Source organism: Bos grunniens, chromosome 20 (genome assembly GCF_055505025.1).
Source record: "Bos grunniens cultivar Pamir isolate PY7600 chromosome 20, Bosgru_T2T1.0, whole genome shotgun sequence".
Taxonomy (NCBI): Eukaryota; Metazoa; Chordata; class Mammalia; order Artiodactyla; family Bovidae; genus Bos; species Bos grunniens.
In genome coordinates, this window is record NC_141184.1 from 73666365 (window position 1) to 73686268 (window position 19904).

General features: G+C 57.1%; 6 pseudogenes; all 6 read right to left on the minus strand.

Moving 5' to 3' along the window:
• Positions 1-1018: 1018 nt before the first annotated feature.
• Positions 1019-1138, minus strand: LOC147350834 (5S ribosomal RNA; annotated as a pseudogene).
• Positions 1139-4578: 3440 nt separating this feature from the next.
• On the minus strand, positions 4579-4698 carry LOC147350835 (5S ribosomal RNA; annotated as a pseudogene).
• Positions 4699-8123: 3425 nt separating this feature from the next.
• LOC147350836 (5S ribosomal RNA) lies at positions 8124-8243 on the minus strand (annotated as a pseudogene).
• A 3425-nt stretch (positions 8244-11668) lies between these two features.
• Positions 11669-11788, minus strand: LOC147350837 (5S ribosomal RNA; annotated as a pseudogene).
• A 3429-nt stretch (positions 11789-15217) lies between these two features.
• LOC147350838 (5S ribosomal RNA) lies at positions 15218-15337 on the minus strand (annotated as a pseudogene).
• Positions 15338-18780: 3443 nt separating this feature from the next.
• LOC147350839 (5S ribosomal RNA) lies at positions 18781-18900 on the minus strand (annotated as a pseudogene).
• Between the last annotated feature and the right edge of the window lie 1004 nt (positions 18901-19904).

Below are 19904 nucleotides of genomic sequence, written 5' to 3' on the forward strand. Positions count from 1 at the left end.
ATAGAGGGGCCTCTTCCCTCACCACAAAACCTGGGTGTCAGGGAAGGCTTTCCAGAGGCACCATTTCGTTGAGGTCCATAGGTTGAACCTAGGTAAACCAGGGTTGAGATGCAGGAAGAATTTCAGGCAGGGAAAATAGCATCTTGGAAGGCTATGTGACCAGGGACACTTAGGACATTCCAGAAACGAAAAATGCCCTATGGGATGGAAGCCAAAGAGTGCAGAGGGCATTCCAGGCAAAAGACATCAGAGAAGAACGTGAGGAGCAAGCCTGAAGGGAAGTGGTCGTATCTTCAATATGCTGGGAAAATACGAGAGCCGTTGGAGCAGGGAGGTGACAGCATTGCATCTGCATTTCCAAAAGGTCATCTTGCTCCACGTCACTAATGATTGGAGAGGCTCAACTCCAAACTCCAAGGAGGGACCACTTCACATGAGTCCGACTGGGCCTCACTGCGATGTCTGTCAATAACCGATGCTGGAGAAGATGTGGAGCAAAGGGAACTCTCCTCCACGGTGAGTAGGAATGGGCGTGGGTAGAGCCGGTATGGAAAAGAATATGGAGGTTCCCGAAGGAACTAAAAGTGGAAGTAGCCTATGGTCCAGCAGTCCGACTCCCAGGCATAGATCCACCCACGGTATAAGTGAACAAGTTAGATGCCCCGTTTGGGCACATCTATCTGTGCGTGCGCGCGCACATGCGCATGCGCGATGGCCTCGAGGCAGGGGGTGGGGCGGGGGCCGGGGCTCTGGCTGGAGTCGGTGCAAGCCCCGGGATTGCCTGAGGCAAGCCAAAGGAGCCCCAGGTGGAGACGGGACTGCCGGTCGTCGGGTGTCCTGGAAGCCGAATGCGAATGCGGAGGGGCTCGCGGGCCGCGCGGAGGCAACCCAGGTCTGCAGCGGGAGTCGGGGCCCCGGCCACCCGCTCCCCGCGGCCCGGGAGGGGCTGGGGCTGCGGGGGGGATCCAAGAATCGGGACGCGCGGCGGGGGCTAAAGGACCTCTTCTGGTAGGCAAAAAGCCTCGAGCACCCGGGATTCCCAGGTGGTCTCCCATCCAAGATACTAACCAGGCCCGACCCTGCTTAGCTTCCGAGATCAGACGAGATCCGGCGCCTTCAGGCTGATACGGCCTGAGACGGTGGCGGTTGGCTCGGGGCGCCCTAAGAGCCTTGCGCTTCGCCTCCCTTTCGCTCTGCCCTGCAGGTCGGGCCAACGGGCCGCACCTCTCGTCGCGGGGCATGCTGTACTTGAGCCGCACGACCCGCGACCGTACTCCAGCCTGCTGACGCCAGCCGGCCCCCCCCCCCCACCCCCCGAACACCGCCAACACCAGACCAGCAAGCGCCGGGCCGGGCCCGGGGGCCCGAGGGGCTTCCAGGACCCCCCATTGACCGGGAGGGCGTGCGTGCATGCGTGCGCGCAGGGCCTGGGGGCTGGGCTGAGGGGTGCGGAGGTCTCGGCGCCCTCCCACCCGCGGCCACTCCAGACCCGGCCGCGCTCGCTGAGCCGGGCCTCCCCCCGATCCCATTCGCTGCTCAGGCCCGCGCGGCCCCGGAGGTGTCGGTCTTCGGCGCCCGCCGCCTCCCAACCCCCGCGACCCAGGGGCCTCTGAACCTCCTGCGGGCCTAGACGCAGCGAAACTTGAGCGCCCAACTTGCCCGGCACCTGTCCGGTGCCCAAACCCACCAGAAGCCAGGGAGGCGCGGTCGACCGGAGCGCCTCAGCCCCTCCCCTTCGCACTACCGAGGCCCCCCCTTTGCCCCCACGCCAAGCCCTCGACCTTCCTGAGAGAGCAGACGAGCCACAGGCAGGCACACAGACAGACACACAGACACTCGCACGCACCCACGCCAAGGGAGACAGCTGGCCTGCGCAAGCTCCTCAGCCAGAGCCAGAGCGCCTGGGAGAGGCCGGGGCCAGACGAACGGGCCGGCGGCTGGCTGTCAGGAGATACAGAGGCAGAAATACATGAAGATTCCGAGACAGACTCCAAGACGGCAAGAGGAGATACACACACACACACACACACACACACACACACACACACACACTTGAGTGTGGTCTTTGGAAATACTTGTGTTCGTAGTTGCTGGGTTGAGCCCAACTTTAATACAACCCATGGACTGCGGCCCATCAGGCTCCTCTGTCCGTGGCATTTCCCAGGCGAGGATACTGGGAGTGGGTTGCCATTTCCTTCTCCGGCGGGATCTTCCCGACCCAGGGATCAAACCCCAGTCTCCTGCGCGCGGATGCCTTGCCATCTGAACCAGGACATTGCTAATTCCCTAGGCAAAATACAAAGAATAGAGCTCGTGTTCTACTAAATGGAAAGATGATTTCAAAAACAGAAGCTGTCCTTTGTTGGTATCTTTGAATCTTTATGTAGTTTTCGTGGATTTTTACTGTTAAGGCTAACTGAACAAGGCAAGAGAGAAACCCCAGAATTGAAAAGCAATTGACGGTTTTGAAAGAAACATGTGCAGGTGAAGCTCTCTTCCTTTTTGAGAGATGGTTAAATGCAAAATCTTGATTCAACACATATGACTTTTGTGCACTTTATTTCAAATCTCCATGACAAAACCCTAAGGCGTCCAGGAAGAAAGGAGTAGAGGGGCAGACACAAAGAGCAACCTTTCCCCTTGGTGCCATCGCAACCAGCTGCTTAGTTCCTTCATCTCAAGGACTATCATCTGGGCTTCTCTGGTTTGTCTGATTCTTGTTTCGGGGACCGTTTCTCGTCACAAGGCTGTCAACAGTGGGGGTGGGTGGTGTGTGTGTGGGGGGGGAGGGGGGGAGCCCTTCTTTCCACTCCACATGAGACCCAGTGGACAATCCAGGCCCTGCCCACTGCATTGAGTGTGCAGCAACAATATCAACGGTAATGCCGGTGAACAATGCGTATTCCTGGAATCCACTCCGTTGGCTACTGACTGTGTGTGCTGGTGGTCTGGAACCTAGACCTGGAAGCTTTCTGGATGATTGCAAATGACACCAAAGTCTGAGGACGATGGAAGATCTTCACATTTCTGCAAGAGCCACACACCTCCAGAAGGAACCACAAGACTTGCCTGAAATGGTCAAGGTATAAGTATTGGACTCAACGTTGGAAGGTCTCCACCTTTGCTATGGAAGTCAAACGATCTTTCTTTGAAATGAAAATGGAGCCTACTGAACGTTCACATGCTTCTAGAGCATTTGAAAAGCCCTAACTTGTAGAAATCTGCTGTACGAGTTCCTTGAAAGCAAGACCCTCTATGTATGGATATGTCTTCATGCCTTAGATTGTGCCTCGAATATAGTGTACCCATCAACCCAGGAAAGGAAAGAATTGAATCGCCAAATATACAAAGAGATCAAAAGTGCCGAGCCAAGTGACCCCTTGAGGCTTCCAAGAGCTTTTCTGTCTTTCACACACTAAGTAAATACTGAGCACCTACGATGAGCTAGGAGGCATGTAATAAGTTTCAGGGAATAGAAGGCGGAGAGAAGAAGACACAGAGTTCCTGCTTTCACTGAGACGACTCTAATGATACATCACAGGCAGATCCTTTGAGAACCTATAGAGGGGCCTCTTCCCTCACCACAAAACCTGGGTGTCAGGGAAGGCTTTCCAGAGGCACCATTTCGTTGAGGTCCATAGGTTGAACCTAGGTAAACCAGGGTTGAGATGCAGGAAGAATTTCAGGCAGGGAAAATAGCATCTTGGAAGGCTATGTGACCAGGGACACTTAGGACATTCCAGAAACGAAAAATGCCCTATGGCATGGAAGCCAAAGAGTGCAGAGGGCATTCCAGGCAAAAGACATCAGAGAAGAACGTGAGGAGCAAGCCTGAAGGGAAGTGGTCGTATCTTCAATATGCTGGGAAAATACGAGAGCCGTTGGAGCAGGGAGGTGACAGCATTGCATCTGCATTTCCAAAAGGTCATCTTGCTCCACGTCACTAATGATTGGAGAGGCTCAACTCCAAACTCCAAGGAGGGACCACTTCACATGAGTCCGACTGGGCCTCACTGCGATGTCTGTCAATAACCGATGCTGGAGAAGATGTGGAGCAAAGGGAACTCTCCTCCACGGTGAGTAGGAATGGGCGTGGGTAGAGCCGGTATGGAAAAGAATATGGAGGTTCCCGAAGGAACTAAAAGTGGAAGTAGCCTATGGTCCAGCAGTCCGACTCCCAGGCATAGATCCACCCACGGTATAAGTGAACAAGTTAGATGCCCCGTTTGGGCACATCTATCTGTGCGTGCGCGCGCACATGCGCATGCGCGATGGCCTCGAGGCAGGGGGTGGGGCGGGGGCCGGGGCTCTGGCTGGAGTCGGTGCAAGCCCCGGGATTGCCTGAGGCAAGCCAAAGGAGCCCCAGGTGGAGACGGGACTGCCGGTCGTCGGGTGTCCTGGAAGCCGAATGCGAATGCGGAGGGGCTCGCGGGCCGCGCGGAGGCAACCCAGGTCTGCAGCGGGAGTCGGGGCCCCGGCCACCCGCTCCCCGCGGCCCGGGAGGGGCTGGGGCTGCGGGGGGGATCCAAGAATCGGGACGCGCGGCGGGGGCTAAAGGACCTCTTCTGGTAGGCAAAAAGCCTCGAGCACCCGGGATTCCCAGGTGGTCTCCCATCCAAGATACTAACCAGGCCCGACCCTGCTTAGCTTCCGAGATCAGACGAGATCCGGCGCCTTCAGGCTGATACGGCCTGAGACGGTGGCGGTTGGCTCGGGGCGCCCTAAGAGCCTTGCGCTTCGCCTCCCTTTCGCTCTGCCCTGCAGGTCGGGCCAACGGGCCGCACCTCTCGTCGCGGGGCATGCTGTACTTGAGCCGCACGACCCGCGACCCGACTCCAGCCTGCTGACGCCGGCCCGCCCCCCCCGCCCCCACCCCCCGAACACCGCCAACACCAGACCAGCAAGCACCTGGCCGGGCCCGGGGGCCCGAGGGGCTTCCAGGACCCCCCATTGACCGGGAGGGCGTGCGTGCGTGCGTGCGCGCAGGGCCTGGGGGCTGGGCTGAGGGGTGCGGAGGTCTCGGCGCCCTCCCACCCGCGGCCACTCCAGACCCGGCCGCGCTCGCTGAGCTGGGCCTCCCCCCGATCCCATTCGCTGCTCAGGCCCGCGCGGCCCCGGAGGTGTCGGTCTTCGGCGCCCGCCGCCTCCCAACCCCCGCGGCCCAGGGGCCTCTGAACCTCCTGCGGGCCTAGACGCAGCGAAACTTGAGCGCCCAACTTGCCCGGCACCTGTCCGGTGCCCAAACCCACCAGAAGCCAGGGAGGCGCGGTCGACTGGAGCGCCTCAGCCCCTCCCCTTCGCACTACCGAGGCCCCCCCTTTGCCCCCACGCCAAGCCCTCGACCTTCCTGAGAGAGCAGACGAGCCACAGGCAGGCACACAGACAGACACACAGACACTCGCACGCACCCACGCCAAGGGAGACAGCTGGCCTGCGCAAGCTCCTCAGCCAGAGCCAGAGCGCCTGGGAGAGGCCGGGGCCAGACGAACGGGCCGGCGGCTGGCTGTCAGGAGATACAGAGGCAGAAATACATGAAGATTCCGAGACAGACTCCAAGACGGCAAGAGGAGATACACACACACACACACACACACACTTGAGTGTGGTCTTTGGAAATACTTGTGTTCGTAGTTGCTGGGTTGAGCCCAACTTTAATACAACCCATGGACTGCGGCCCATCAGGCTCCTCTGTCCGTGGCATTTCCCAGGCGAGGATACTGGGAGTGGGTTGCCATTTCCTTCTCCGGCGGGATCTTCCCGACCCAGGGATCAAACCCCAGTCTCCTGCGCGCGGATGCCTTGCCATCTGAACCAGGACATTGCTAATTCCCTAGGCAAAATACAAAGAATAGAGCTCGTGTTCTACTAAATGGAAAGATGATTTCAAAAACAGAAGCTGTCCTTTGTTGGTATCTTTGAATCTTTATGTAGTTTTCGTGGATTTTTACTGTTAAGGCTAACTGAACAAGGCAAGAGAGAAACCCCAGAATTGAAAAGCAATTGACGGTTTTGAAAGAAACATGTGCAGGTGAAGCTCTCTTCCTTTTTGAGAGATGGTTAAATGCAAAATCTTGATTCAACACATATGACTTTTGTGCACTTTATTTCAAATCTCCATGACAAAACCCTAAGGCGTCCAGGAAGAAAGGAGTAGAGGGGCAGACACAAAGAGCAACCTTTCCCCTTGGTGCCATCGCAACCAGCTGCTTAGTTCCTTCATCTCAAGGACTATCATCTGGGCTTCTCTGGTTTGTCTGATTCTTGTTTCGGGGACCGTTTCTCGTCACAAGGCTGTCAACAGTGGGGGTGGGTGGTGTGTGTGTGGGGGGGGGAGGGGGGGAGCCCTTCTTTCCACTCCACATGAGACCCAGTGGACAATCCAGGCCCTGCCCACTGCATTGAGTGTGCAGCAACAATATCAACGGTAATGCCGGTGAACAAGGCGTATTCCTGGAATCCACTCCGTTGGCTACTGACTGTGTGTGCTGGTGGTCTGGAACCTAGACCTGGAAGCTTTCTGGATGATTGCAAATGACACCAAAGTCTGAGGACGATGGAAGATCTTCACATTTCTGCAAGAGCCACACACCTCCAGAAGGAACCACAAGACTTGCCTGAAATGGTCAAGGTATAAGTATTGGACTCAACGTTGGAAGGTCTCCACCTTTGCTATGGAAGTCAAACGATCTTTCTTTGAAATGAAAATGGAGCCTACTGAACGTTCACATGCTTCTAGAGCATTTGAAAAGCCCTAACTTGTAGAAATCTGCTGTACGAGTTCCTTGAAAGCAAGACCCTCTATGTATGGATATGTCTTCATGCCTTAGATTGTGCCTCGAATATAGTGTACCCATCAACCCAGGAAAGGAAAGAATTGAATCGCCAAATATACAAAGAGATCAAAAGTGCCGAGCCAAGTGACCCCTTGAGGCTTCCAAGAGCTTTTCTGTCTTTCACACACTAAGTAAATACTGAGCACCTACGATGAGCTAGGAGGCATGTAATAAGTTTCAGGGAATAGAAGGCGGAGAGAAGAAGACACAGAGTTCCTGCTTTCACTGAGACGACTCTAATGATACATCACAGGCAGATCCTTTGAGAACCTATAGAGGGGCCTCTTCCCTCACCACAAAACCTGGGTGTCAGGGAAGGCTTTCCAGAGGCACCATTTCGTTGAGGTCCATAGGTTGAACCTAGGTAAACCAGGGTTGAGATGCAGGAAGAATTTCAGGCAGGGAAAATAGCATCTTGGAAGGCTATGTGACCAGGGACACTTAGGACATTCCAGAAACGAAAAATGCCCTATGGCATGGAAGCCAAAGAGTGCAGAGGGCATTCCAGGCAAAAGACATCAGAGAAGAACGTGAGGAGCAAGCCTGAAGGGAAGTGGTCGTATCTTCAATATGCTGGGAAAATACGAGAGCCGTTGGAGCAGGGAGGTGACAGCATTGCATCTGCATTTCCAAAAGGTCATCTTGCTCCACGTCACTAATGATTGGAGAGGCTCAACTCCAAACTCCAAGGAGGGACCACTTCACATGAGTCCGACTGGGCCTCACTGCGATGTCTGTCAATAACCGATGCTGGAGAAGATGTGGAGCAAAGGGAACTCTCCTCCACGGTGAGTAGGAATGGGCGTGGGTAGAGCCGGTATGGAAAAGAATATGGAGGTTCCCGAAGGAACTAAAAGTGGAAGTAGCCTATGGTCCAGCAGTCCGACTCCCAGGCATAGATCCACCCACGGTATAAGTGAACAAGTTAGATGCCCCGTTTGGGCACATCTATCTGTGCGTGCGCGCGCACATGCGCATGCGCGATGGCCTCGAGGCAGGGGGTGGGGCGGGGGCCGGGGCTCTGGCTGGAGTCGGTGCAAGCCCCGGGATTGCCTGAGGCAAGCCAAAGGAGCCCCAGGTGGAGACGGGACTGCCGGTCGTCGGGTGTCCTGGAAGCCGAATGCGAATGCGGAGGGGCTCGCGGGCCGCGCGGAGGCAACCCAGGTCTGCAGCGGGAGTCGGGGCCCCGGCCACCCGCTCCCCGCGGCCCGGGAGGGGCTGGGGCTGCGGGGGGGATCCAAGAATCGGGACGCGCGGCGGGGGCTAAAGGACCTCTTCTGGTAGGCAAAAAGCCTCGAGCACCCGGGATTCCCAGGTGGTCTCCCATCCAAGATACTAACCAGGCCCGACCCTGCTTAGCTTCCGAGATCAGACGAGATCCGGCGCCTTCAGGCTGATACGGCCTGAGACGGTGGCGGTTGGGTCGGGGCGCCCTAAGAGCCTTGCGCTTCGCCTCCCTTTCGCTCTGCCCTGCAGGTCGGGCCAACGGGCCGCACCTCTCGTCGCGGGGCATGCTGTACTTGAGCCGCACGACCCGCGACCCGACTCCAGCCTGCTGACGCCGGCCCGCCCCCCCCGCCCCCACCCCCCGAACACCGCCAACACCAGACCAGCAAGCACCTGGCCGGGCCCGGGGGCCCGAGGGGCTTCCAGGACCCCCCATTGACCGGGAGGGCGTGCGTGCGTGCGTGCGCGCAGGGCCTGGGGGCTGGGCTGAGGGGTGCGGAGGTCTCGGCGCCCTCCCACCCGCGGCCACTCCAGACCCGGCCGCGCTCGCTGAGCTGGGCCTCCCCCCGATCCCATTCGCTGCTCAGGCCCGCGCGGCCCCGGAGGTGTCGGTCTTCGGCGCCCGCCGCCTCCCAACCCCCGCGGCCCAGGGGCCTCTGAACCTCCTGCGGGCCTAGACGCAGCGAAACTTGAGCGCCCAACTTGCCCGGCACCTGTCCGGTGCCCAAACCCACCAGAAGCCAGGGAGGCGCGGTCGACTGGAGCGCCTCAGCCCCTCCCCTTCGCACTACCGAGGCCCCCCCTTTGCCCCCACGCCAAGCCCTCGACCTTCCTGAGAGAGCAGACGAGCCACAGGCAGGCACACAGAAAGACACACAGACACTCGCACGCACCCACGCCAAGGGAGACAGCTGGCCTGCGCAAGCTCCTCAGCCAGAGCCAGAGCGCCTGGGAGAGGCCGGGGCCAGACGAACGGGCCGGCGGCTGGCTGTCAGGAGATACAGAGGCAGAAATACATGAAGATTCCGAGACAGACTCCAAGACGGCAAGAGGAGATACACACACACACACACACACACACTTGAGTGTGGTCTTTGGAAATACTTGTGTTCGTAGTTGCTGGGTTGAGCCCAACTTTAATACAACCCATGGACTGCGGCCCATCAGGCTCCTCTGTCCGTGGCATTTCCCAGGCGAGGATACTGGGAGTGGGTTGCCATTTCCTTCTCCGGCGGGATCTTCCCGACCCAGGGATCAAACCCCAGTCTCCTGCGCGCGGATGCCTTGCCATCTGAACCAGGACATTGCTAATTCCCTAGGCAAAATACAAAGAATAGAGCTCGTGTTCTACTAAATGGAAAGATGATTTCAAAAACAGAAGCTGTCCTTTGTTGGTATCTTTGAATCTTTATGTAGTTTTCGTGGATTTTTACTGTTAAGGCTAACTGAACAAGGCAAGAGAGAAACCCCAGAATTGAAAAGCAATTGACGGTTTTGAAAGAAACATGTGCAGGTGAAGCTCTCTTCCTTTTTGAGAGATGGTTAAATGCAAAATCTTGATTCAACACATATGACTTTTGTGCACTTTATTTCAAATCTCCATGACAAAACCCTAAGGCGTCCAGGAAGAAAGGAGTAGAGGGGCAGACACAAAGAGCAACCTTTCCCCTTGGTGCCATCGCAACCAGCTGCTTAGTTCCTTCATCTCAAGGACTATCATCTGGGCTTCTCTGGTTTGTCTGATTCTTGTTTCGGGGACCGTTTCTCGTCACAAGGCTGTCAACAGTGGGGGTGGGTGGTGTGTGTGGGGGGGGGGGAGGGGGGGAGCCCTTCTTTCCACTCCACATGAGACCCAGTGGACAATCCAGGCCCTGCCCACTGCATTGAGTGTGCAGCAACAATATCAACGGTAATGCCGGTGAACAAGGCGTATTCCTGGAATCCACTCCGTTGGCTACTGACTGTGTGTGCTGGTGGTCTGGAACCTAGACCTGGAAGCTTTCTGGATGATTGCAAATGACACCAAAGTCTGAGGACGATGGAAGATCTTCACATTTCTGCAAGAGCCACACACCTCCAGAAGGAACCACAAGACTTGCCTGAAATGGTCAAGGTATAAGTATTGGACTCAACGTTGGAAGGTCTCCACCTTTGCTATGGAAGTCAAACGATCTTTCTTTGAAATGAAAATGGAGCCTACTGAACGTTCACATGCTTCTAGAGCATTTGAAAAGCCCTAACTTGTAGAAATCTGCTGTACGAGTTCCTTGAAAGCAAGACCCTCTATGTATGGATATGTCTTCATGCCTTAGATTGTGCCTCGAATATAGTGTACCCATCAACCCAGGAAAGGAAAGAATTGAATCGCCAAATATACAAAGAGATCAAAAGTGCCGAGCCAAGTGACCCCTTGAGGCTTCCAAGAGCTTTTCTGTCTTTCACACACTAAGTAAATACTGAGCACCTACGATGAGCTAGGAGGCATGTAATAAGTTTCAGGGAATAGAAGGCGGAGAGAAGAAGACACAGAGTTCCTGCTTTCACTGAGACGACTCTAATGATACATCACAGGCAGATCCTTTGAGAACCTATAGAGGGGCCTCTTCCCTCACCACAAAACCTGGGTGTCAGGGAAGGCTTTCCAGAGGCACCATTTCGTTGAGGTCCATAGGTTGAACCTAGGTAAACCAGGGTTGAGATGCAGGAAGAATTTCAGGCAGGGAAAATAGCATCTTGGAAGGCTATGTGACCAGGGACACTTAGGACATTCCAGAAACGAAAAATGCCCTATGGCATGGAAGCCAAAGAGTGCAGAGGGCATTCCAGGCAAAAGACATCAGAGAAGAACGTGAGGAGCAAGCCTGAAGGGAAGTGGTCGTATCTTCAATATGCTGGGAAAATACGAGAGCCGTTGGAGCAGGGAGGTGACAGCATTGCATCTGCATTTCCAAAAGGTCATCTTGCTCCACGTCACTAATGATTGGAGAGGCTCAACTCCAAACTCCAAGGAGGGACCACTTCACATGAGTCCGACTGGGCCTCACTGCGATGTCTGTCAATAACCGATGCTGGAGAAGATGTGGAGCAAAGGGAACTCTCCTCCACGGTGAGTAGGAATGGGCGTGGGTAGAGCCGGTATGGAAAAGAATATGGAGGTTCCCGAAGGAACTAAAAGTGGAAGTAGCCTATGGTCCAGCAGTCCGACTCCCAGGCATAGATCCACCCACGGTATAAGTGAACAAGTTAGATGCCCCGTTTGGGCACATCTATCTGTGCGTGCGCGCGCACATGCGCATGCGCGATGGCCTCGAGGCAGGGGGTGGGGCGGGGGCCGGGGCTCTGGCTGGAGTCGGTGCAAGCCCCGGGATTGCCTGAGGCAAGCCAAAGGAGCCCCAGGTGGAGACGGGACTGCCGGTCGTCGGGTGTCCTGGAAGCCGAATGCGAATGCGGAGGGGCTCGCGGGCCGCGCGGAGGCAACCCAGGTCTGCAGCGGGAGTCGGGGCCCCGGCCACCCGCTCCCCGCGGCCCGGGAGGGGCTGGGGCTGCGGGGGGGATCCAAGAATCGGGACGCGCGGCGGGGGCTAAAGGACCTCTTCTGGTAGGCAAAAAGCCTCGAGCACCCGGGATTCCCAGGTGGTCTCCCATCCAAGATACTAACCAGGCCCGACCCTGCTTAGCTTCCGAGATCAGACGAGATCCGGCGCCTTCAGGCTGATACGGCCTGAGACGGTGGCGGTTGGCTCGGGGCGCCCTAAGAGCCTTGCGCTTCGCCTCCCTTTCGCTCTGCCCTGCAGGTCGGGCCAACGGGCCGCACCTCTCGTCGCGGGGCATGCTGTACTTGAGCCGCACGACCCGCGACCCGACTCCAGCCTGCTGACGCCGGCCCGCCCCCCCCGCCCCCACCCCCCGAACACCGCCAACACCAGACCAGCAAGCACCTGGCCGGGCCCGGGGGCCCGAGGGGCTTCCAGGACCCCCCATTGACCGGGAGGGCGTGCGTGCGTGCGTGCGCGCAGGGCCTGGGGGCTGGGCTGAGGGGTGCGGAGGTCTCGGCGCCCTCCCACCCGCGGCCACTCCAGACCCGGCCGCGCTCGCTGAGCTGGGCCTCCCCCCGATCCCATTCGCTGCTCAGGCCCGCGCGGCCCCGGAGGTGTCGGTCTTCGGCGCCCGCCGCCTCCCAACCCCCGCGGCCCAGGGGCCTCTGAACCTCCTGCGGGCCTAGACGCAGCGAAACTTGAGCGCCCAACTTGCCCGGCACCTGTCCGGTGCCCAAACCCACCAGAAGCCAGGGAGGCGCGGTCGACTGGAGCGCCTCAGCCCCTCCCCTTCGCACTACCGAGGCCCCCCCTTTGCCCCCACGCCAAGCCCTCGACCTTCCTGAGAGAGCAGACGAGCCACAGGCAGGCACACAGACAGACACACAGACACTCGCACGCACCCACGCCAAGGGAGACAGCTGGCCTGCGCAAGCTCCTCAGCCAGAGCCAGAGCGCCTGGGAGAGGCCGGGGCCAGACGAACGGGCCGGCGGCTGGCTGTCAGGAGATACAGAGGCAGAAATACATGAAGATTCCGAGACAGACTCCAAGACGGCAAGAGGAGATACACACACACACACACACACACACACACTTGAGTGTGGTCTTTGGAAATACTTGTGTTCGTAGTTGCTGGGTTGAGCCCAACTTTAATACAACCCATGGACTGCGGCCCATCAGGCTCCTCTGTCCGTGGCATTTCCCAGGCGAGGATACTGGGAGTGGGTTGCCATTTCCTTCTCCGGCGGGATCTTCCCGACCCAGGGATCAAACCCCAGTCTCCTGCGCGCGGATGCCTTGCCATCTGAACCAGGACATTGCTAATTCCCTAGGCAAAATACAAAGAATAGAGCTCGTGTTCTACTAAATGGAAAGATGATTTCAAAAACAGAAGCTGTCCTTTGTTGGTATCTTTGAATCTTTATGTAGTTTTCGTGGATTTTTACTGTTAAGGCTAACTGAACAAGGCAAGAGAGAAACCCCAGAATTGAAAAGCAATTGACGGTTTTGAAAGAAACATGTGCAGGTGAAGCTCTCTTCCTTTTTGAGAGATGGTTAAATGCAAAATCTTGATTCAACACATATGACTTTTGTGCACTTTATTTCAAATCTCCATGACAAAACCCTAAGGCGTCCAGGAAGAAAGGAGTAGAGGGGCAGACACAAAGAGCAACCTTTCCCCTTGGTGCCATCGCAACCAGCTGCTTAGTTCCTTCATCTCAAGGACTATCATCTGGGCTTCTCTGGTTTGTCTGATTCTTGTTTCGGGGACCGTTTCTCGTCACAAGGCTGTCAACAGTGGGGGTGGGTGGTGTGTGTGTGGGGGGGGGAGGGGGGGAGCCCTTCTTTCCACTCCACATGAGACCCAGTGGACAATCCAGGCCCTGCCCACTGCATTGAGTGTGCAGCAACAATATCAACGGTAATGCCGGTGAACAAGGCGTATTCCTGGAATCCACTCCGTTGGCTACTGACTGTGTGTGCTGGTGGTCTGGAACCTAGACCTGGAAGCTTTCTGGATGATTGCAAATGACACCAAAGTCTGAGGACGATGGAAGATCTTCACATTTCTGCAAGAGCCACACACCTCCAGAAGGAACCACAAGACTTGCCTGAAATGGTCAAGGTATAAGTATTGGACTCAACGTTGGAAGGTCTCCACCTTTGCTATGGAAGTCAAACGATCTTTCTTTGAAATGAAAATGGAGCCTACTGAACGTTCACATGCTTCTAGAGCATTTGAAAAGCCCTAACTTGTAGAAATCTGCTGTACGAGTTCCTTGAAAGCAAGACCCTCTATGTATGGATATGTCTTCATGCCTTAGATTGTGCCTCGAATATAGTGTACCCATCAACCCAGGAAAGGAAAGAATTGAATCGCCAAATATACAAAGAGATCAAAAGTGCCGAGCCAAGTGACCCCTTGAGGCTTCCAAGAGCTTTTCTGTCTTTCACACACTAAGTAAATACTGAGCACCTACGATGAGCTAGGAGGCATGTAATAAGTTTCAGGGAATAGAAGGCGGAGAGAAGAAGACACAGAGTTCCTGCTTTCACTGAGACGACTCTAATGATACATCACAGGCAGATCCTTTGAGAACCTATAGAGGGGCCTCTTCCCTCACCACAAAACCTGGGTGTCAGGGAAGGCTTTCCAGAGGCACCATTTCGTTGAGGTCCATAGGTTGAACCTAGGTAAACCAGGGTTGAGATGCAGGAAGAATTTCAGGCAGGGAAAATAGCATCTTGGAAGGCTATGTGACCAGGGACACTTAGGACATTCCAGAAACGAAAAATGCCCTATGGCATGGAAGCCAAAGAGTGCAGAGGGCATTCCAGGCAAAAGACATCAGAGAAGAACGTGAGGAGCAAGCCTGAAGGGAAGTGGTCGTATCTTCAATATGCTGGGAAAATACGAGAGCCGTTGGAGCAGGGAGGTGACAGCATTGCATCTGCATTTCCAAAAGGTCATCTTGCTCCACGTCACTAATGATTGGAGAGGCTCAACTCCAAACTCCAAGGAGGGACCACTTCACATGAGTCCGACTGGGCCTCACTGCGATGTCTGTCAATAACCGATGCTGGAGAAGATGTGGAGCAAAGGGAACTCTCCTCCACGGTGAGTAGGAATGGGCGTGGGTAGAGCCGGTATGGAAAAGAATATGGAGGTTCCCGAAGGAACTAAAAGTGGAAGTAGCCTATGGTCCAGCAGTCCGACTCCCAGGCATAGATCCACCCACGGTATAAGTGAACAAGATAGATGCCCCGTTTGGGCACATCTATCTGTGCGTGCGCGCGCACATGCGCATGCGCGATCGCCTCGAGGCAGGGGGTGGGGCGGGGGCCGGGGCTCTGGCTGGAGTCGGTGCAAGCCCCGGGATTGCCTGAGGCAAGCCAAAGGAGCCCCAGGTGGAGACGGGACTGCCGGTCGTCGGGTGTCCTGGAAGCCGAATGCGAATGCGGAGGGGCTCGCGGGCCGCGCGGAGGCAACCCAGGTCTGCAGCGGGAGTCGGGGCCCCGGCCACCCGCTCCCCGCGGCCCGGGAGGGGCTGGGGCTGCGGGGGGGATCCAAGAATCGGGACGCGCGGCGGGGGCTAAAGGACCTCTTCTGGTAGGCAAAAAGCCTCGAGCACCCGGGATTCCCAGGTGGTCTCCCATCCAAGATACTAACCAGGCCCGACCCTGCTTAGCTTCCGAGATCAGACGAGATCCGGCGCCTTCAGGCTGATACGGCCTGAGACGGTGGCGGTTGGCTCGGGGCGCCCTAAGAGCCTTGCGCTTCGCCTCCCTTTCGCTCTGCCCTGCAGGTCGGGCCAACGGGCCGCACCTCTCGTCGCGGGGCATGCTGTACTTGAGCCGCACGACCCGCGACCGGACTCCAGCCTGCTGACGCCAGCCCGCCCCCCCCCCCACCCCCCGAACACCGCCAACACCAGACCAGCAAGCGCCTGGCCGGGCCCGGGGGCCCGAGGGGCTTCCAGGACCCCCCATTGACCGGGAGGGCGTGCGTGCATGCGTGCGCGCAGGGCCTGGGGGCTGGGCTGAGGGGTGCGGAGGTCTCGGCGCCCTCCCACCCGCGGCCACTCCAGACCCGGCCGCGCTCGCTGAGCCGGGCCTCCCCCCCGATCCCATTCGCTGCTCAGGCCCGCGCGGCCCCGGAGGTGTCGGTCTTCGGCGCCCGCCGCCTCCCAACCCCCGCGACCCAGGGGCCTCTGAACCTCCTGCGGGCCTAGACGCAGCGAAACTTGAGCGCCCAACTTGCCCGGCACCTGTCCGGTGCCCAAACCCACCAGAAGCCAGGGAGGCGCGGTCGACCGGAGCGCCTCAGCCCCTCCCCTTCGCACTACCGAGGCCCCCCCTTTGCCCCCACGCCAAGCCCTCGACCTTCCTGAGAGAGCAGACGAGCCACAGGCAGGCACACAGACAGACACACAGACACTCGCACGCACCCACGCCAAGGGAGACAGCTGGCCTGCGCAAGCTCCTCAGCCAGAGCCAGAGCGCCTGGGAGAGGCCGGGGCCAGACGAACGGGCCGGCGGCTGGCTGTCAGGAGATACAGAGGCAGAAATACATGAAGATTCCGAGACAGACTCCAAGACGGCAAGAGGAGATACACACACACACACACACACACACACACACACACACACACACACTTGAGTGTGGTCTTTGGAAATACTTGTGTTCGTAGTTGCTGGGTTGAGCCCAACTTTAATACAACCCATGGACTGCGGCCCATCAGGCTCCTCTGTCCGTGGCATTTCCCAGGCGAGGATACTGGGAGTGGGTTGCCATTTCCTTCTCCGGCGGGATCTTCCCGACCCAGGGATCAAACCCCAGTCTCCTGCGCGCGGATGCCTTGCCATCTGAACCAGGACATTGCTAATTCCCTAGGCAAAATACAAAGAATAGAGCTCGTGTTCTACTAAATGGAAAGATGATTTCAAAAACAGAAGCTGTCCTTTGTTGGTATCTTTGAATCTTTATGTAGTTTTCGTGGATTTTTACTGTTAAGGCTAACTGAACAAGGCAAGAGAGAAACCCCAGAATTGAAAAGCAATTGACGGTTTTGAAAGAAACATGTGCAGGTGAAGCTCTCTTCCTTTTTGAGAGATGGTTAAATGCAAAATCTTGATTCAACACATATGACTTTTGTGCACTTTATTTCAAATCTCCATGACAAAACCCTAAGGCGTCCAGGAAGAAAGGAGTAGAGGGGCAGACACAAAGAGCAACCTTTCCCCTTGGTGCCATCGCAACCAGCTGCTTAGTTCCTTCATCTCAAGGACTATCATCTGGGCTTCTCTGGTTTGTCTGATTCTTGTTTCGGGGACCGTTTCTCGTCACAAGGCTGTCAACAGTGGGGGTGGGTGGTGTGTGTGGGGGGGGGGGAGGGGGGGAGCCCTTCTTTCCACTCCACATGAGACCCAGTGGACAATCCAGGCCCTGCCCACTGCATTGAGTGTGCAGCAACAATATCAACGGTAATGCCGGTGAACAAGGCGTATTCCTGGAATCCACTCCGTTGGCTACTGACTGTGTGTGCTGGTGGTCTGGAACCTAGACCTGGAAGCTTTCTGGATGATTGCAAATGACACCAAAGTCTGAGGACGATGGAAGATCTTCACATTTCTGCAAGAGCCACACACCTCCAGAAGGAACCACAAGACTTGCCTGAAATGGTCAAGGTATAAGTATTGGACTCAACGTTGGAAGGTCTCCACCTTTGCTATGGAAGTCAAACGATCTTTCTTTGAAATGAAAATGGAGCCTACTGAACGTTCACATGCTTCTAGAGCATTTGAAAAGCCCTAACTTGTAGAAATCTGCTGTACGAGTTCCTTGAAAGCAAGACCCTCTATGTATGGATATGTCTTCATGCCTTAGATTGTGCCTCGAATATAGTGTACCCATCAACCCAGGAAAGGAAAGAATTGAATCGCCAAATATACAAAGAGATCAAAAGTGCCGAGCCAAGTGACCCCTTGAGGCTTCCAAGAGCTTTTCTGTCTTTCACACACTAAGTAAATACTGAGCACCTACGATGAGCTAGGAGGCATGTAATAAGTTTCAGGGAATAGAAGGCGGAGAGAAGAAGACACAGAGTTCCTGCTTTCACTGAGACGACTCTAATGATACATCACAGGCAGATCCTTTGAGAACCTATAGAGGGGCCTCTTCCCTCACCACAAAACCTGGGTGTCAGGGAAGGCTTTCCAGAGGCACCATTTCGTTGAGGTCCATAGGTTGAACCTAGGTAAACCAGGGTTGAGATGCAGGAAGAATTTCAGGCAGGGAAAATAGCATCTTGGAAGGCTATGTGACCAGGGACACTTAGGACATTCCAGAAACGAAAAATGCCCTATGGGATGGAAGCCAAAGAGTGCAGAGGGCATTCCAGGCAAAAGACATCAGAGAAGAACGTGAGGAGCAAGCCTGAAGGGAAGTGGTCGTATCTTCAATATGCTGGGAAAATACGAGAGCCGTTGGAGCAGGGAGGTGACAGCATTGCATCTGCATTTCCAAAAGGTCATCTTGCTCCACGTCACTAATGATTGGAGAGGCTCAACTCCAAACTCCAAGGAGGGACCACTTCACATGAGTCCGACTGGGCCTCACTGCGATGTCTGTCAATAACCGATGCTGGAGAAGATGTGGAGCAAAGGGAACTCTCCTCCACGGTGAGTAGGAATGGGCGTGGGTAGAGCCGGTATGGAAAAGAATATGGAGGTTCCCGAAGGAACTAAAAGTGGAAGTAGCCTATGGTCCAGCAGTCCGACTCCCAGGCATAGATCCACCCACGGTATAAGTGAACAAGTTAGATGCCCCGTTTGGGCACATCTATCTGTGCGTGCGCGCGCACATGCGCATGCGCGATGGCCTCGAGGCAGGGGGTGGGGCGGGGGCCGGGGCTCTGGCTGGAGTCGGTGCAAGCCCCGGGATTGCCTGAGGCAAGCCAAAGGAGCCCCAGGTGGAGACGGGACTGCCGGTCGTCGGGTGTCCTGGAAGCCGAATGCGAATGCGGAGGGGCTCGCGGGCCGCGCGGAGGCAACCCAGGTCTGCAGCGGGAGTCGGGGCCCCGGCCACCCGCTCCCCGCGGCCCGGGAGGGGCTGGGGCTGCGGGGGGGATCCAAGAATCGGGACGCGCGGCGGGGGCTAAAGGACCTCTTCTGGTAGGCAAAAAGCCTCGAGCACCCGGGATTCCCAGGTGGTCTCCCATCCAAGATACTAACCAGGCCCGACCCTGCTTAGCTTCCGAGATCAGACGAGATCCGGCGCCTTCAGGCTGATACGGCCTGAGACGGTGGCGGTTGGCTCGGGGCGCCCTAAGAGCCTTGCGCTTCGCCTCCCTTTCGCTCTGCCCTGCAGGTCGGGCCAACGGGCCGCACCTCTCGTCGCGGGGCATGCTGTACTTGAGCCGCACGACCCGCGACCGTACTCCAGCCTGCTGACGCCAGCCCGCCCCCCCCCCACCCCCCGAACACCGACAACACCAGACCAGCAAGCGCCGGGCCGGGCCCGGGGGCCCGAGGGGCTTCCAGGACCCCCCATTGACCGGGAGGGCGTGCGTGCATGCGTGCGCGCAGGGCCTGGGGGCTGGGCTGAGGGGTGCGGAGGTCTCGGCGCCCTCCCACCCGCGGCCACTCCAGACCCGGCCGCGCTCGCTGAGCCGGGCCTCCCCCCGATCCCATTCGCTGCTCAGGCCCGCGCGGCCCCGGAGGTGTCGGTCTTCGGCGCCCGCCGCCTCCCAACCCCCGCGACCCAGGGGCCTCTGAACCTCCTGCGGGCCTAGACGCAGCGAAACTTGAGCGCCCAACTTGCCCGGCACCTGTCCGGTGCCCAAACCCACCAGAAGCCAGGGAGGCGCGGTCGACCGGAGCGCCTCAGCCCCTCCCCTTCGCACTACCGAGGCCCCCCCTTTGCCCCCACGCCAAGCCCTCGACCTTCCTGAGAGAGCAGACGAGCCACAGGCAGGCACACAGACAGACACACAGACACTCGCACGCACCCACGCCAAGGGAGACAGCTGGCCTGCGCAAGCTCCTCAGCCAGAGCCAGAGCGCCTGGGAGAGGCCGGGGCCAGACGAACGGGCCGGCGGCTGGCTGTCAGGAGATACAGAGGCAGAAATACATGAAGATTCCGAGACAGACTCCAAGACGGCAAGAGGAGATACACACACACACACACACACACACACTTGAGTGTGGTCTTTGGAAATACTTGTGTTCGTAGTTGCTGGGTTGAGCCCAACTTTAATACAACCCATGGACTGCGGCCCATCAGGCTCCTCTGTCCGTGGCATTTC